Source organism: Quercus lobata, chromosome 2 (genome assembly GCF_001633185.2).
Source record: "Quercus lobata isolate SW786 chromosome 2, ValleyOak3.0 Primary Assembly, whole genome shotgun sequence".
Classification (NCBI taxonomy): Eukaryota; Viridiplantae; Streptophyta; class Magnoliopsida; order Fagales; family Fagaceae; genus Quercus; species Quercus lobata.
This window is the reverse complement of record NC_044905.1, coordinates 20781902-20802715: the sequence shown is the minus strand read 5'-3', so window position 1 is coordinate 20802715 and position 20814 is coordinate 20781902.

The window sequence follows — 20814 nt, the reverse complement described above, 5'->3', positions numbered from 1 at the left end:
ATAGACTTATAAGACTTCCTAGCAAAGCTTACTTTGCAAAAAATAAGCATAATAGGGACTTTCTACGAAGATCTACTGCTTTTTGCTCAATTATCCCAAATAAAAAATGGTATAATACATCAATGTTTGGGTCGTTTGGGATAGAAGTTAGAAGCCACTCATGATCCATGGACACATCCTAGATGTTTGCAATATAATTTACTAACTCCCATTATGTTCGCATCAAGCTAAGCTCAAATGACTGTTTTTTTAAAGACCAATTCCAATTAGTCAACGTGTCTTACAATTGAAGCAGTAGGCAAATTACTTATCAAAAGTTTTTAAGTTTGACTAATTAATAATTACTTGATCGTATTTCCATTTTCATGACATTTCTAGATTACTAGTTATTTAATTGCTTTGCTTCATTCACGTCGGATAGTCTTGGTCAAATGCTCAACACCAGCCGTCACGAACGACCTGAGATTTCAATGTTTCGAAGGGCCAAATGGTATCTGCATGATACACATGGGTTTTACTCTGCCATAGATCCCAAGCAAACTAATGCAGCCCCTTTGGGGGGGTCGGGGAAGGCTTCCTTTCCTTGGTTGGAATTAGTACTGAATAGTTAACAGATGTTTTAAGAGTATTAGTTTAGAAAATATTTTTAGAAATTTTTTGTGTGAAAAAAAAGAATAATATGTGTTCTGATTAGTTCAATTGGTAAAATCTCTAATGGTTGAATAAAATATTTAGAGTTTAACCCCCATTTATACGAGATGTCTTTTAAGATCAACAGAAAATTTGGAATTCAATTTTTGCCTACACGAGAAATTATCTTTTAAGATCAACAAAAAGCTGGTGAGCTACATTGAGAATTCCAAATCTCTAAAAATTTTCATCAAGGTTTATTCCTTTCACACACACAAAATTTAAAAAAAAAAAAAAAAAAAAAAAAAAAAATCTCACCAAATTTTGAGATTTGAAAGACGACACCGACTGTGGCTTTCATTTGGGAGGGGGGTGGTTGTCTTTTAAAATCAACAGAAAGTTGGTGAGCTATATTAAGAATTCAAATCTTTAAAAATTTCCATCAAGGCTTATTGTTGTTTGATTCCCCCAAACCTTTTTTTAATATGTAGTTTTTTTTTTTTTTTTTTTAAATATGTAGTTGATGGATGAAATTAAAGGATTTTTACTCTTTTTTTTTTTTCATTATTTAATTTTCCTAACTAGATGGCTCGCTCGAGGTGGGATTGTCCGCCGAAAATAAGGGTGAGCATAGTTTTGCCCATTTTGACTGACAATAGCACATCCAAAACATGGTCAGGTCAAGTGATAGGTGCACTCCAAACCCAACCAACCTATGAGCACTCTATTTGAATGAAAAAGTAAAAAATAATTATAAACCAATTAAAGAGTTTTTAACTGAATATTGCTAAATTCGAAATTTATTTGCATTATAGGTACTGCTCCAACTTATTTAGGAAAATGAGGAAAGAGAATGAATTTCGGTAACACCGTTACCAAAATTCAACAAAAGTATGAGAGAGAAAGAGGAAAAGTGTGAGAGAGAAAATTTTGAATTTCGGCAATGGTGTTACCAAAATTCTTGCTGCCAAATTCCGTGCCCGAGTGTGTCCTGTGCTCTTGTGCTCGAAGTGTGAGTGCCCCCCAAAAAAAAAAAAAAAAAACTAATTGCGGTAATGCCATTGCCGAAATAGGGAAAAAAAAAATTAGTAATTGTGGAAATGTCATTGTCGAAAATGGGAGGGAAAAAAAAATTGGAATGGAATTGTGGCAATGGCATTACCGAAATAGGTGAATTTTTTTTTTTTTTTGTCAATTGTGGCAATGTCATTACTGAAAATAGGATGAAAAAAAAAATGTGGTTGCCGAAATCTGGGGAGGAATTAAAAAAAAAAATATTACGTTCACAATATTTTTATAACATTTTTACTACAAATCACAGGTTATTAATTATTATTAGTTCAAATTTGAATTTAACACTGAAATTACTTTTTTAATCCAATAACAATCTGCCACTTAAAATTTGTTGTAAAAATTGTGTGCACTTATCATTTCTTAAAAAAAAAAAAAAAAAAGAAAGTATTGCCACAATTCTATTCCTCTTTCTTTTTTTTTTCCCTCACATTTTCGGCAATGGAATTGCCGAAATAGATGAAAATTTTTTTCACCTATTTCGGCAATGTCATTGCCACAATTCTATTCTTTTTTTTTTTTTTTAAAAAGGAAATAATAAGTGCACACAATTTTACAATATTTTTACAACAAATTTTAAGTGGTAGGTTGTTATTGTTGGATTAAAAAAGTAACCTTAGTGTTAAATTCAATTTTGAACTAATAATAACTAATAACCTGTGATTTGTTGTGAAAATTTTGTAAAAATATTGTGAACATAACACATTTTTTTTTAAATTCCTCCCCAGATTTCGGCAACCACATTTTTTTTTTCCTCCCATTTTCGACAATGACATTGCCACAATTGCCAAAAAAAAATTTACCTATTTCGGCAATGCCATTGCCACAATTTTATTTATTTATTTTTTTTTTTAAGAAATGATAAGTGCACACCATTTTTTCAATATTTTTACAACAAATTTTAAGTGACAGATTGTTATTGTTAGATTAAAAAATTAATCTTAGTGTTAAATTCAAATTTGAACTAATAATAACTAATTACCTGTGATTTGTTGTGAAAATGTTGTAAAAATATTGTGAACGTAACACTTTTTTTTTTAATTCCTCCCCAGATTTCGGCAACCACAAATTTTTTTTTTCCTCCCATTTTCGGCAATGACATTGCCACAATTGCCAAAAATTTTTTTTACCTATTTCGGCAATGCCATTGCCACAATTTCATTCCAATTTTTTTTTTCATCCCATTTTCGGCAATGGCATTGCCACAATTACCAATTTTTTTTTCCTTATTTCGGCAATCGCATTGCCACAATTGGTTTTTTTTGGGAACACTCCACACTTCGAGCACACAGGACACACTAGGACACACTCGGGCAGGGAATTTGGGTAGCAGGAATTTCGGTAACATTGTTGCCGAATTTCAAAATTTTCTCTCTCCCACTTTTCCTCTTTCTCTCTCATACTTTTGTTGAATTTCGGCAACACTGTTGTTGAAATTCACTCTCTTTCCTCATTTTACTAAATAAGTTGGAACAGTACCTATAACGCAAATAAATTTCGAATTTAGCAATATTCAGCCAAAAGACTCCTTAAACTACTCATCATTTTTGTTGTCACTTTATACTATTTAAAATCGAGGTTCTTAGTTCTTATCTAATAAAAATTATTAATTACAATTTATTTTAACTTAAAATACATTTTTAAAAAAATAATAGAAACAAACACATCAAGGGTCTATTTGGTTAGGTATTTTGGGAGATTAAAAGAATATTTTTAAGACCCAAAACTCTGTTTTGTGATAACATCTCCTTATAGTTTTTTTACAAACACTTGTTTTAAACTTAAAACACAATTTTCCAACAATTTATACAAATGCACCCAAACACGAGAGAGGGGATGAGATTCTAACAAAATAACATTTTTTAATTACTTTTATACAAATTTCTTTTTTAAAATAAAATTGTATATTTATATAGTAAAAATTGGGTCCTAGAAGCTATGGTTGCAATAATTGACTATCTTCTCTATGCGACAAGTGACTACACTCTTATTAATTATTAAATTAGTTTTTTTTAATACACAACTCTTTTGTTCTTGTAAAAAATATTGTAACTGGATTATCTTTCAACTCTTGAGGATAACTTTTGGATAGTTTCAGTTTGTTTTTGAGGATATAAAATGATACATTAACATAAAATAAAGCATTTCCTTTTAAATATGATTCAATATTTAATGTAGTTTTTTAATTTATAATATATTAAAACAGAAAATATTTTTTAATTTTATATAATCATTAATTAAACCATGCATCTCAGGGATATATTTATTACTAATAATATAACTTTTTGAAAAATAGAAGGTAAGTGAGAAAAGAAAACACACCAAAATATTATATGCTAGTAATGATGAATTAATAATAATTATTGTCACAGCTATCTTTTTTTTATTTTATATATATATATATATATATATATATATATAAAAAGATAGTTGTGAGTTGTGAGTTGTGACAATGGCCGGTAGGTCGAATATTTTGGTATCATACTTAATTGATGGTATTTTTTTCCCCCGGAAGATTTTGTTTTATTAATTCAAAGGGATAATAATTGATGAAGAAGATTGATCTCGACCTTATCTTTTGTACAAGCAAGCTGTCGAAGTCTTTAATTTAAAGATATTTGTTTGTTTCTTTGAGCTTCAAAGTTTATCGGAAAGCAGCAATACTCTTGCGTTGAATTTTTAACCTTTTTTTCTTTCTTGATAACCATTGATTTTTTAACTTATAATCGTATCAGGAACCTTAATCGGCAAGCACTTATCCTATTTGAAATTTCAACATCAGTAATTTTGCAGGATTCTCTCGAATCTTGGCAAGTTATTTTATTCATACAACTTGCAAAGTGCTGTCTTTTAACTTTTCTGGCAATGGCAAAGATCAAGTTTCCAATCAGAAAAACACTAAGTTTTTTTAGTAAATGGGTCATTCTTTCGCAGAGATCAATACCATACAATTTGTTGGATACTTGGGTGTCTCAGAAAGAATGGAAGATTTATATATTAGATAGACACTAATATTTTAATTAGAGATAATATTTAAGTGAGAGAGGCCAATTAACTTATGCAGTGTAATGAGTTAAGACAAGGTTTTGCCATTTTTTTTTTCTCCTTTTGGAATCTTTTACAATGTTCTCAGGCAATGCTTTTGGGTCCTGATGCTATGATTTAGGAATTGGAACAAAGTGCAACCAGCTCAAACTAGCTCAGGTGCCTTTGTTTAGGATAAGTTAATTGAACTGTATGTTTGACTTTGTTTCGGGTTCCTGACAGTAACAGTAGTTTAGGAGGCTAAGGTTGTAAACAAATTAAACTGTATGTGAATAGTTTGGCTTTAATTCAAGAATTATAAATTTTTTTTTTAATATTTGTTTATTCAACGAATGAGTAAAACTCATGTCTAAGTTTAAACTCTATTATTAAACGAGTCAAACTCAAATATAATAATGTGTTTAAAAACAAACTCATGAATCATGAGTATGAAACTCAATTTAAGTTTATATATAAAATATTATTATCTTTATATGTATACGTGTATACACATGTACTTCTAAAGACTTGATATTAAATTATGCTAATTTGTAGATAAGGTAAAAAAATATCAAGAAATTTTTGCTAATATAAATAGGACAAAATTTAGTTACAAACTTGGTTGTAACCTAAGGTTACAACTTCACTCAACATTATTTTATTAAATGTAAATTTTGAGAAATCCACTATTGGATTACATTTTCTTTTTATAATTTCCATGCTTGTAAAACTTCTAGAAGATTAAAGATCAATAATTAATCATGTTATGAATTAATTGTTTAAATTACAAGTTATTGTAATCTAAAATTATACATAAAAAATAAGTTTATGGATCATATAGCAAATAACATCGGATTTGCACACAATTTGACATGTGTGTTAAGAACATAAAAAACATGTTATCCGGTGGTTAGATTTTCAAAATATATAGCCATATATATATATTTTTTTAAAGAATTGTAGTCTAAGGCTACAATTAAGTTTATAGCCAAATTTTATCCATATAAATATTTTACTTCATATTAAAAATTATATACCGGTTAACAATATAAAGTTGGTGAATCTAATTCTTGTAAGTTTATAAATAAAAGTCTTTCTATCTAATTAACTAAGATAAGAAACTTTAAATTTTTTTTTTAAAAAAAGAAGAAACTTAAATGATATTTTTTTAACTAAGGGTGTCAATGTTTGACCCAACCCACGAACACGACACGAACTCGATATGAGTTTTTGTAGGTTAGGGTTATGCCTTAATGGGTTTGGGTCATAAACGGGTTGACCCGAAAGCGACAAGATAAGGAACGTGTCATAAGCGGGTCGACCCGCATAACCCACAATAGACACGTTTGACACGCCAATTTATTTATGTCAACCTGAAATGATCCACTTAACACAACTTATTTAACTCATATAACAAATAAATATTCATTTTATTTTAAATTTGTCAAATACCTTTTATATCCAACATATATTTTAAGTTTAAAAAGAAAAGTGAGTAATTACAAAAACTTATAAGGGATATAATTGGAAATTGAAACTTTACAAATCCTAGATCTCTAAACCCTACAAACCCTAAATCTCTAAACCTTCTTATAAATATCTTTAAAAAAAAAAAAAAATTCAGCCGTACTACTCACTCTATTATCTTATAGTCTCAAACCGATTTTTGCTCTCTCTCTCTCTCTCTCTCTCTGGATGAGAATCATAGTCACAGTCAGGATTAGTCTACTATTTGCTCAAATTCTTTCAATATTGATACTTAGCATTTGGCAAGTTCCAAGGATATTATATTTTTGTTGAACTATGTTATTTTTGTTAGACTATGTTATTTTGAATTTGGGTTGAAGTGTATGCACTTCTTTTAGAGTGTAAAGAACTTATTTCTAGATGAATGTTATATTTTTGTTAAACTATATTATTTTGAATGTGTATTGAAGACTTGAAGTGTATGCACTGCTTTTGGGATGTAAAAAAAATTATTTCTAAATGGATGTTATATTAAATATTATGTAGGTTAAAATGGGTTGTGTTACATTCGTGTCAACTCAACACGACTCGTTTATTAAGCGTGTCAAATGGGTTGGTTCAAGTCAACCCGCCTTATTAATAGGTCAAGTTAGGGTCGAAGGATCATAACACGATTATTAAATGGGTTGAGTTAGGGTTGAGCTATTTAATCAAATACTCATACCTCGACACGGCATGAACCCAACACACTAACCCGAATTGACACCCCTACTTTAACCATACTTATTTCTTTAATTATTACCATAAATATGTGAACGGTTTAACAATTAGCAGCCATGGTGTTACTATATATAGGGAAATAAAATTAAGTGGCTAGTAAATAAGGTCGAGAGTATTCAAACAAGTAATTTAATTTGGTGATGAATTTGAGTTCAGTTGCAGTTTGGAATAACACTAAATGAATTAATTATAAAAATACTTTTAAAAAAAAAGTATTATTATTATTATTTTTTGAGTAAATTATATTTTTTACTTTTAAAGTATGGAGTTATTTTCATTTTTAATCTTTCAAGTTTGAGATTTTAAATATGTTTCACCAATTTTGACTTTGTTTCCAATACAAATATTCTGCCCATTTCCATGACTAAAATGGCCATTAAGAGTGAAAGAAAAAAATAATAATAATAATAACGCTATTTTAATGGAATCTATTGGTCAAATCAACTAGGGAGTTCGACAAAAGGGACATTTTGAAAACGAAATCAAACTTGATGGATCAAAATAAAAAATCTCAAACTTAAAACACCAAAATCTAAACCCCAAAACTTTAAAGGGTCAAACGTATAATATAATCTTATGGTTATTTTTCTTCATTTTTCTTTTCTTTTTTTTTTTCTTTTTTTTTAAATCTGGGAGGTTTAATAGTAATTCAATCATTTTGGAGATTTTGGAGGTATTTGGATACTTTTTTAGGGTTTCAATGATATTTTCAGTCATTTAAGTGATTTGGGGATATTTAGGTCTTTTTATTGGAAATTTTGAGGTGTTTTGTCATTAGGGATATTAGTGCCATTTTGAAGGATTTGAGATTAGGTGATTATGGGACTAGGTTTTAGAACGGAAGAAAATGAAAAAAAAAAAAAAGATTAAAAAAACAAAAAGCAAAAAAAGATGGATACATGATGAATGAGTCTTCAAAAAATCTCATTGAAACGAGTAACAAATGAGTCTTTAGTCTTTACCTGTTAAAACTTTTTTTTTTTTTTTTACGATTTTAATTAACTAATAATAATATATTAGTTGGCGGGTTAATAAGGTGGATCCCCACCCCAACGCCAAACTAAACCCACTAGTCTATTGTTAGCAATTGGCAGTTCAAAATTTAAAAACATAGAATAGATTGGTGGTGAAGTGGACATAAATATTAAAAGCCCAACTGGACATATATAAATTATGATACATGTGGGCCCAAACCCAGTACAAGGTTGTAAAGCCACCGATGTTTTCAAGTAATATACAAATAGTTGTAGCTCAAAAGTTAGCCTACCCACTCCACTGTCTTTAAAAATATTTTATTGTTATTATTATTAGGCGTAAATATTCTTTTCGTCCCTACATTTTGAGGTCATTTCTATTTTGGTCTCTACATTTCTATTTTACTACTTTTAGTTCTAAATCCAATTAACGCTTGTTATTTAAGTCCTTTTTGTCAGCCTACAGACGGAAATGGCTGACGTGGCTAACAGACTGATTAAAATATTAATAAAAATCCACCGTTGCTCTCGTCTCCCATGCCACCTAGGTTTCCCGCCCCATTTTTTGCACGTGACCCTCACTTACCCCCCAAATCAGTACCAGAAACCCTAAACTCCCAAAATTCGAGCTTCGACCTCTACCCACACAGCTAATCCTCATCTCCCAAAACCACGATCAAAACAAACAATCTTTGAAGCCCAATGGAAGCAAGCTGTTCAACAAGTTCCAGTGTGAGGAGGAGAGCACCAATGACGTGCTACTGTAATAAAAAACCTATCCTAGTTGTGGCATGGACTGAAGACAACCCTGGCAGAAGGTTCTATGGTTGTCCAAACTACTGGGTATGTGAATTTTAGTATATTTTTTGAGTGGGTTTTAGTTAATTTCAGTATGTTGTTTCGGATTTCCATTTTTCATTTTTCAGAGCATTATCTGTGTTTCAGGTGGGGCGAAAGTGTAGGTTCTTCCAATGGCGTGATGATGAGATATGTGAACGTGGTAAGGTGCTTATCCCACAGCAAAGGCAAAGGATCATCAAACTTGAGGCTGAGCTTGCAGACTGCAAGAAGAGAGAGAAGTTTTTAGTTGTAGTTGTGGCATTGTTAGTGATGATATTTGCAATTCTATGTTTGCTTAGGTAGGAGGTGGGAATAACTTGTGTGGGTTGCTGTGCTTGTTAGTGCATGTAGGGTTGCAGTGTTTATGTATGGAGGGTTGGTAGTGGTAGTGTGCTCTATTTTAGTAGGATTAGTTATTAGCAATGACACACACCTGCTGCTTATTTTGTACTCCTTTTGTTGAGAAATAAATAAATACATTTCTCATTCAATTCAATGTGTGGATGTGTGGATTGGAAATGTCCCTGTTGAACCAAGTAGTAGATTTCCAAGTGCATGCAACAAATAAAACTGGTAACAGATAACGTATTCCAAGAAAGCACTATACTACACATATAAAACAAGACAGAAGGAAACAACAAACTCAATCTTGAAATCCAAATATCTTAAATAACATACTGCCAAACTTAACCCAGACATAGTTATCATTAAAAAAAGCAAAAGTATGTTTAAATAACAAAAGGACATTGTTCAACTGCCAATCTTAACCCAAACAACAGGGCATTGTTTAACAAAAGGGCATTATTCAATTGCCAATCTTAACCCAAACAGCAGGGCATTGTTTAAGTAATACCAATAATACAAAATAAGGGCATGGCTATAATTATACAAAACACAAGCCATTCATCAAAAGATATAAAACGACAAGCTATTCATTTTTTTCTTAGATCATGCATTGATGACTAACTCCCAGCAAACTTGATAACCCCCATGTATCTAGATGCATTCTTGGAAGTATTCAGGGTCTCTGATGTGACCATCCTTTTCCTCCTCAGTCTTGGAATTGGATTGCTGCCTAAGTTGGGTGGTGTAATTGGATTGGATGATCTTGTGGGGGTCTGGTGTGCACTTGGACTGGAGCTGTACATGCTGGACTGGGGTGGCGGAAAAGGTGTGGCAGTGTTGTGCATGCTGGTTTGGAATGGTGCACTTGGGCTGGATGAGAAGTGCATGCTGGTTTGGTATGGTGCACTTGGATTGGATGAGAAGTGCATGCTGGTCTAGAATGGTGCACTTGGGCTGGATGAGAAGTGCATGCTGGTTTGGTATGTTGCACATGGCTTGGAAGAGCTTGTCTATGGCTGAGAAAATGCACAAGGAGTGAAGGTGTGCATGCTGGACTGAAATGATGGCAATGGCTGAGGTGGTGCACTAGGAGTAAATGTGTGCATAGTGGACTGGGATGATACAGATGGCTGAGGTGGTGCAAATGGGGTGGCTGAGCTTGGTTGAGCTTGAGCTTGTCCTGTTGGCTGATTGATGTTGGAATAGTTTCTGTATCTGCTGGTCTACAAACAAGAAATCCACATTTATTGACATATAATATGTACAAACTCTCACACATTTACTTGACAGATATGGTAGAATGTTACCTTTTTGGCTACACTGGTTTTGTTTGTGGTGCCTGGTAGGGAGGAGTTTCCTCCAACCTCACCCTTGCAACTTCTTTTATTGTGTCCTATTTTACCATAGGTCCTACATTATTTGGAGATACCAGCTCTCCTACCTGTTGCTTCACCAGCCTCCCTTGTCTTCTTTTTCTTGGGCCTGCCAGGTGGTCTTCTTTTGATAGGAGGCTGAACAGGTTGGACACCACTGGGCCTCCACATATTCTGCCCATTGATAGGTGCAATTACTGGCTCATAACAAGCCTTATATGTGGAGACATAAAAACACCTATGCACATACTGCTCAGCATCTTGCCTATTGAAGAATATGCAGGAAATTGCATGGGCACATGGTATGCCAGTCGTATTCCATTTCCTGCAACTACAATTTCTTTTTTTCATGTCCACAGTGAAGCTTTGCAGTCCACTTTTAACCTCAAACTGTGTATGACCTGCCCAACAAGGAAACCACCTGCTGCTTGCAATCTTTTCCCTATGCATCCTCTTAAGCACTTTAGGGCATATCTCTGATTCCACTCTCATGATCTTTTGTCTGTTATCTTGAAACCTGGTCATAAGATATAACTTGATGGACACCAGCTGCAATCACATACAAAATGTTAATCAAACAATGTACCAAATAATGTATCTGACTAACTGTTACTCAAAGGCTTAGATTCATACCATAGTAATTATAGGCTTAGATCTAAACTTCAGAATCTTGCTGTTAAAACTCTCACACATGTTGCTCAGCACTGTATAACTCAACCTATCCTCACTGAACATGTGTCTGGCCCATATGGTGGTTGAATGATCTTGCAACCAACTGTGTGCATCCTCATCAATTCCCTTCAGTTCATCCATCAGCCTATCAAACTCAGCTTTATAAGTAGCTTTGGCTGCTTTCCAAAAGAACTCTCTGATCAGAACACCAGGATGATTCTTCCTGAGATTATTGTAGAGGTGTCTGCAGCAGATCCTATGCTCATATTGTGGCCAATTATCAATGAAGGTCTGCACCAACCCTTGTGAGTACAACAAATGTAATTGTGGTGTTAGTAACTCTCTTATCACAACAAGTACAACAAGTGCAATAGATATGGTAATAAACATACATACCTTCTGCTGGTCTGATATAAATGTCCATTTTGTGTTCTGACCTATGTCTGCAAGTAGCAAATTTATGAACCATGTTCAGGAGTCTTTAGTTTTAGCCCCCACTACAGCATAGGCAAGTGGGAAGTACTCTTCATTAGGGTCTCTAGCAACTGCTGTGATTAATTGCCCACCTGACTTAGTCTTCAAGTGGTAGGCATCCAAACCAATTATTGGCTTACAGCCAGCCATAAACCCTTTCTTACAACCCTCCAGGCATATATACAACCTCTCAAAATATGGAACCCCACAGATCAGGTCCGTCTCAGCAGCCAAATCACCTTCATTGAAGGTGTGTACCTTCATAAGTACGGTACTGCCAGGGCTAGCCCTCCTCAACTCTTCACAATACTCCCAAAGTTGATTGTACTGCTGTGTGTGAGCCCCATCAACATATTCTCTTGCCTTCTCCCTAGCCCTGCTGGCTTTTCCCGGAGTTATGTTTAGTATAAACTTCTCATGTATAGCATCTTGGATGTTTTTTAGTTTCATGTTAGGTTGTCTTCTCACCCTCTTCATCAATTTCCTCCCAATGTATGAAGAAGTGCACCATGGATTCTTAAAACTCCCAGTGCATGTGTGTTCTAGGTTTAGTGTTCTCAATTGGTAGCTTTTCTCTGAATTGTTTGGGTGTTGTGAACAACATATCTCTCTCAAATCTGATATGTTCAACCTTAGCAACTGGCTTGAACACTGGGAAGATCCTCTTTTGTCCCCTTCCCTTTCCCACAGGTGTTTTCAATTCATCCTCAGAGCTATCAGTATCATCCCCAATATTATCATCAGATGATGATTCCTCAAGACTGTGCAGCCCCTCACTCTCATAATCAGAGTTTATTACACCAGCACCCATTTTTACTGGTTCAATAAGATCCTTATCAGAAGCATCCCAACTATCACTACTGTCCTCCACAAACTCCCTCTCCTCAGGATTCACTACATCTTCATCATCTAGGCCACTTCCTTCACCATCACCTCCTTTATCACCTCCTCCACTGTCACTGCTATTAACTACATCCTTGTCCTCAGATGGGTGCTGAGTCATAGGTTCCTTACCTGCTCTCCTAGAATACACCTTTGCAGCATCAACCTCAACAACATCATCATTATCAACCTCCTCAACTATTGGTGTGTTACTTTCTCTCCTAGAGTAGGCTTGTTCAGCATCTACTTCAATGTGATCCTCATTATTATCCTCATTATAACTGTTATTATCCTCATCATTACTGCCACATCCTAAAGGGTTTTGCTCCACTGCCAATGGCTACACATTTGCCCCAACATGCTCACCTTCATCCACTAGTATAGGATTATCCACAAGGTGCTCTAAAAACACATGAATTTCTTCATGACCAATCACTAAATCTGTCATAAACATGACATCATCATCATCAACTATCAAATGGAAATTAGCTCTCCCTAGATCACTACTAGGCATTTTATACCAAATCCTGCTCACAGAGGTGTACCCAAACTCCTTGCATATACCCTCAATCTCTATCTTGGACCACCTATCAAGGTCACAATTGTCCACTATATCCACTTTACCTGCCACATATTTTCGAGGGTCATCAGTAAAATACCCACCATGATGCACAAATAAACTAAATAGCTCACTCATGCTGCATGCAAAACACATATAAACCATTGGTTAACAAAACAGCACTCATTACTTATTAGTTAAATAATACTGACTACATTCCAAAATAGTACTCATTAGTTAACAAAATATCACACAGTAATTATTTCCCAACTTAGCATTCATCATTCCACAATCCACCTCAGCTGTTTTGAATTATATTATATGGTAATGCACATTATCTTCAATAGGGGAGTAGGGGGACAACATTGGAAAGCACAAACAAACATATATTAAACAGCAATGTCATAAGCATTTTGTCCCATAGCAGAAACACATTGGAAGCCATAAAGAAACACATACCCAGATAAGGACCAACAAACAGTCAAAAGTAACTAAACAAACATAATAAAGCCAAAAGCCAAACAATGAATATACAAAAGCAACATTGTGGCCCTTACGCATAATATAAAGCTAGCTATATATAAGGACATAGAGAGAGAGAGCTAATACCTGTGTGTTTGGTCTCTATCTCACAGAGATAGAGATCTCACTGCTCTTCTTTTCTCTGCTATTCGAAGAAAAATGGGTTTGGGTATATATATATTTCTAGGGTTGTTTGTTTGCAATGGTGGTTTGTTTGTCTGCGATGGTGGTTTAATGGCTATCTCAAATCGGGAGAGAAGGTGGACTGATTTGGTTTGGGGGTTCACAGAAAGAGAGGGTAGACTGATTTGGTTTGGGGGAAGGTGGACCGATTTTGGGTTTCTGGTACTGATTTGGGGGGTAGTGAGGGTCACGTGCGAAAAATGGGGCGGGAAACCTAGGTGGCATGGGTGACGAGAGCCACGGTGGATTTTTATTAATATTTTAATTAGTCCATTAGCCACGTCAGCCATTTCCGTTTGTTGGCTGACGGAAAGGACTTAAATAACAAGCGTTAATTGGATTTAGGACTAAAAGTAGTAAAATAGAAATGTAGAGACCAAAATAGAAATGACCCCAAAATGTAGGGACGAAAAGAGCATTTACGCCTTATTATTATTATTATTTTTTGGAGAGATAATTTCAACATCATTTATTGGTAATTGCTCTTTACCACGGTACTCACAAGTCACAACCTTATTTTTCATAATTTTTTATACTGTCATTCAATTGTCTCAATTTATATTTGTTGGTTTGAAGTCACATGGTAAAAATATAATGATTTTCCTTAAAATATCATTTATTTTATGTTACAGGCGGAACTACTTTTGATAAAAATATAATTAAAAAAAAGAATAGAAGAAACCTTTTTTTTTTTTTTTTTTGTAGATATAATAATTAAAACATTTAGCATCTACTATATGATAATTCTTATTTATCATTAGGTAATGACACTAACCTATTTGTGTAAAAATATTTTTTAATTTGTAAGAAAATGATTTGAGTCCAAATTCTATATTTGATGACAATAAATTATACCAGTTAGGTTAATTAGAATCCACAATAATAATAGAAGAAATTTAATAAATATTTACATTGTATGTTACAACGAATCTAATGTTTTTTTCTTTTTCTTTTGGGAAGGTACAATGAATCTAATGTGAAGTATTTATAAGACGTTAAACCTTAGGCTAACCCTATATTAAACAATGGATACTAGATTTGTAGTACAATAATACTTTGCTTGCACACCAAATAAAAACGAACTTGGGCCTTCACTTAAAAATAAATAAATAAATATTTTGATTTAAAAATATATATTTTATATTAAAGATTTCAAGCCCAATCCAATCTAAACTTGGATGGAGAGAGTTGTACATAATTATTCATGATAAAACATTTTTATCTTTGCATGTAAATTAATATGGCCATATGATCTAGTAGTATTTTGCTCATTTGATGATGGGATTAATACTTAATTAGTTGATATCTCCTGATATTTCCATTCAAAATATTTAGGATTCATTCTTAGCTATCGAATTAATGAAAAAAATAAAAATAAAAACCAAAGGGTTAAATATGTTTGCTTACGTTCAACAAAACTTAGCATTATACATATAAGAAATCATAGTTAGTATTCATATAATAATAGACTAATAGTAGATTATAGTTTATTTATCTAGAGAGAAAAAATTCATCATCGCAATATTTTTATGTTTTCTTTCATAAATGCTCATTGCCCCAGGAGCTTGTTCCATCAAAAGACTCAAAATTGTAGTTTTAAATACTGGAATGGGGAAAAAATCGAAAAGAGGATTGGTTCTTGGTCAAATCCGGTGAAATCATAAATATTTTAATTAATAGTTTTAGAAATATATATATATATATATATATAAAATATTAAGTTTATAACTAATAATATAGTCAAAAGAATCAAACAACTGCTAAGTGCTAGATATGATAAAAAGGAAGTGCATTTTAAATTTTAATTAAATGAACAATTTCACTTGCACCTATCACTTGCATTCCTTTATAAAATAAACTCAAATGTTCTAAGAATCAATAGATCCATGCGGATTGTGGACAATATTTTTTTTACAAATTTTTAATAACTATTAATGTGGATTGTTGAGATTGGTATATAATAAACGTGATATCAATAATAGGTCCATATAAAAATAATATTACTCCAACTATAATTTACCAGCTTAACAAATTATAAAAATGTAAAATAAAATATTTTGTATCTCTAACCGTTGGGGAAATGGGAAAAATACAGTGCAAGAAAACAAAACTTTCTTTAATCATTCTTCATCCTTTTATTATCAAAGTAAGAGTAATTGTATATTAAACCCACACTTACATATATTATTCCTCAAAGAATTTTCATTCATGATTATGCGTTGATTTAGGGCCTGGATTGATTTGAATGAACCTACACATTCAAAATGGATCAAATGACTTAGGTAGCACTAGCGTAATGCTGACCTAAACTTGTTCCATACTTAAGTCAATAATCTCTTATTTTTGTGTGAAATGGAGTTGTAGTAGTTGTTTTCACAAGCCTAGGTTTGGCAAAGTACAACCAATAATATATCCTAAACTCGGCTTGTGTCCAATGGCCAGTTTCACTGGACACGTTGGGATACGGACACGTATCCGCATTGCACCATGTTTAGTAGAACTGGTCATTGGATACAAGTGCAACCCATATAGCCTTTGCCTTTAGGATGCTTCCCTTTCTCCACAATTGTTGCCATTTTAGTGTCATTGGGGTTATGGCTATGTTCATGACCTAAGATCATCTTCTAATAATGCGTAGATCCTCAATCCCATCACTTCACAATTAGACTATTTCTCCTAAGGATCTGGCTTCCATCTAGTGGCTAGTGCCACTAGATACGTTGGATTGCAGACACGTGTCCGTATCCTGACGGGTCCACTGGCCACTGGACAGAAGCTGAGCCCTTCTCCTAATTGATAAAAGGTTGCACTTGAAAGCAGTTAAGATGCTACTAAGAAAACAATTTATTTATTTTTTATATTTCCAAATTATTCATGGCTTCAGTCAATCATTCGGACCACTAATTTTTTGATTTCAAAATATAGATAGGCCCTGAAAACTTTTAAATACGGTGTCGCATGTATAAAAATATTCCATATACGACTATACGAGTAGTGGGATTTTTCGGAAAAGCCAGTTAAATTTGTGAGTTTGTTCTATCAAGACACCACAGCTGTTATATATAAAAAATGAAAGCTCACCCTTCACAACCTGGGAAAAAAAAAAAAAAAAAGCGCTAATCAAATTTTTAAATAAAATCAACGATTTCACTTATACGCGTGACACTTATTTCAATTTAAAATATGAGTAATGTATATACGAAAAAATTCATAAAATTTTTTACTTCAGTTGAGTTGACAAGTTTTTATTAGTTTTTAATTAAACTCATAATTAATATAACTTTTTTACCTATCATTAACAATCTATCACCTAAATATATATGAAAAATTTTGTCAAATTTTTTGTGTCTATAAACTTTACTTTTAAGATATACTCGAGTAATGAAGAATGGCTAAACCTGGTTCCATGATTGATACAAATGTTATACTTAAGAGTTAAAGATGCCTCTGCAAAGAGTCAATGGCATTTTATTTTATTTTTAAAAATAATTATGGCCCTAAACAACTAATAATGGAGTTAGCTAACTAATTTTTTTTAGAAGGCATCAAAATTAAGATAACTCCTCGAATATATATATATATATATATATATATATATATATATATAAAGGAGGGCTTGTACTTTGTACGTTTAGGATTTTATACAGTAGTGAAGGGATTTTTCAAAGCCACCCCACCGCTGGCTACCATGTTGAGTAGTAATGTTCATCAATAATTCAAATTGCATTTCAAAAGTCCAATATGAAAAGCCATAACTAAAGGGCTAAAGGCATAAGTGGGACACTTAAATAGGCGGATACAACGTTGGAAGAGAAAATCTGCCAACAATTTTTATGTCACAATTTTTGTCATTTGATAGACGTTGAGTGATGGAGAAAGAAATTGATAATAGATTCATATGAAAGTGATAGGCAGTCCAGTAAAAATTGTTTCTAGAAGAACTTAGAATTCAAATTTTGAAGAGTTTATTTTATACTTTTATAGTTTCACATCACATGGATGCAGTGCTGTCAGGGTTTACCAAATGGGCTCCAACAATCAACATGGGACAGGCACTAATTAATTGAAGCACAAAACGCGTTTTGGCCGGCCTAAGCACTAATGTGTCTTTATGTCACAACACTATATTTTAAGTCGCTTCTAACCTTTTCCCTTTTTTAAAAAAAAAAAAAAAAAAAAATTTGGCGTTGAACAATATATCAATCATGCACAGATGTTTAACACTTTAACAGTTACTTCTTCTCACCAAAATAATATATTTAAATGTTGCCATTGGCAACCTATAGTTGTAGGGTTCCTCTAATATATTTAAATAAAAAGGGTATTTTTCTTCTATTATTCTAATTATATTTAAAATTATTAAAATATCAATTTAATGGTCATTAGATAATACTTTCTAGTTTTTATTGGTGAAGGTTCTTATATTCTAGCAGTGTACTGTTGATTTTAATAGACTTTTATTTTTGGTTTATACTCTTCAACAAAGGGTTAATTCCTTGGTCTTGTATATAAAAAAAAATGTTTTATTCCTTGATGGAAGAATTTGGAAGAAGGCAAAACAAGGGGGCTGTGTTTTAGTTTTATGAGAATAGTAGAGACACAACTATTTTTATAATAATTTTCTCAATTTGTACTGACATTATTTTTTATTAAGTGCCAATTATAACAACTCACATCATTAGTTTTTTTTTTTTGGTTAAAAAATTGTCCCTAAACTTATTTATGTTTTATTTACGCTCTTTTGGATTTTGCTAGATTAAATTAACTTAGAAGCCTAGGTTCCCGTTCCTGTTTCTGTTATATTAAATTAACACAGTCATCCATGCTTAAGCATATATAACCTATAAAGTACAAACAAGAACCACTAAGTTTGTCTATATAGACCCATTCACAATATAGGTTCTTTTGTTTTATAATTTATGGTCAACAATCAAAGCCTTAAGTTTGTCTTTTCTTCTTCTGCTCTTTTTCTATACTTCCTTTGAAAATTCTTATGCTTTGTTTCAAAAACTAGAAAAATCATTATGGATTCTTATTCACCTTCAGCTTTAGGCCTTTCTTTGAAACTACAAGGATCTTTACATTGGGTTTACTGTAGCCAATTGTCAATGCCTTGACAATTCACTCCAAGGAATCTCCTAGGAGATTCCTTGGAGTGATGGATGTTCTAATTCATGTGGACATTGTCAAGGAGGTTCCTTGGAGTGATGGATGTTCTAATTCATGTGGACACAAAGGACTTCGTCGAGGAAATTCACTTAGGAAGATTCCGGTTTTGGGGCTACTATGTGGAAGACAAGTGAGCCGTTTGCAGAGGTTGCGATAGAAAGTGTATCTATACAAAGATTTTGTAATTAAATTGTTGTAATTGTTTTTCTTATAGTATATTTCCTGCGGGACAGGTTTCCGAAGTGGTTTTTCCATTAAAGAAAATTTTCATCGGTTTTTCTCTTTGGTATCAAATCTTGTGAATTACTTTTATTGCTTAGACCATAGGTATCTAAATCTTAATAATTGGTGTGATTGATAAATAAAACCGTAAACTCCACCCTATTGATTGCGTAAATAAAATTTTCACACAAAGTGTGCGTTTGGTTCCAAATTAAAAATTCAGCTTATTTTTACTACTATTTATGGGTCACACTGTACTTTTTAGTACTATTCATGAGTCTCGTAGTACTATTTCAACTAACTTTTATCTTTATTTACCGTACTTTCAGCAAAAAAATTTCAGTTTTAGTAAAACTAGTCGCTAACTCGTGCGATGCACGAGAATGCTACCAATTTTTAAAATTAAAAATAGATAAAAATTATATCCATAATAAAAGGACATGAAATATCATTACTATCCCAAAAGATGAGCATCAACTATAGTAGAAACATTAACTCGTATTATTCATTCCAGCCATCACTTTTTTTTTTTTTCTTTTTTTTGTGCAAAACTACTTACTCAAACAATTAAACTAAATATATGAGATGGTTTTTTGTCCATATCATCTCTAGAGCTCAAGCTCCTAAAGTGATAAGAAATGTTAAAGAGGAGAACACATTAGTCCACATTTTAACTGTGAAGGAAAAAAATAGATCACTAGAACGTTAAGATAAACCTCCAAATGATGTGACATTAGAATTGTAACAGCCATCAAGTAATAACAAAATATACATTATGGGTGTTCCTAGCCATTTTTCTCCTTCCAAATATCATTCCCATATTTCTAGATATAAAAAAATGACACAAAAGGAGTGTATATAATGGAAAGAATAAGTTCACCTACCACATCCAAAGGCACATAGTTGGCCATTAAATATTTTTATATTCAAACAAACAAACAAATAGGGTTAATTGTAGAAATCCATCATAAACAAAGGGATACTTTCACTTTGCACTCCAAAATATAAATAACTTTCCATTACCATCCCAATTGCACCTAAACTTGGAAATTGCACCCCATATTTTGAATGATGATTAAAATTAACAGTCACATGTAATTCACATGACAATAAAATAATTAATGATGATTCAGCTATATCTAAACCTTCAATATATTTTAACATCATATCTTTTGATATTTCAAGTGATGTCAAAGGCAGGACTCTACTAGGCAATGATCCAACAGCAGAAGTGCCAAAACCTCTATAGAGGCCAGGGATACCATCAGTCTTCAATATATGTTCAAATACTGAAATTCCTAGCATGCGAGAAAGACCGGAACTTTATAAAAAAAACTTTGAAGTAGAGTTGTATCCTCAAATAACTAAATAGAAGAGTTTAATTCCTCTCTATTCCAATTTAAAACCAAATTGTGCATAAAAGCAAAAATTTTTCCTTTGTTCCAATATGTCTTTAGTACCAAAATCACAAATCCATTAAAACCAAACTGTGCATTGAAAATCTTAGAGATTGAAAGACAACTTTAAAGTGTTTTTTGTATCTTCTTCCCTTGTTGCTTCGTAGTAGTCCTTGGAATATGTCCTTTTATTTTCCTTGAGTATAGATGTTGGTGTGAGTTGCACATTG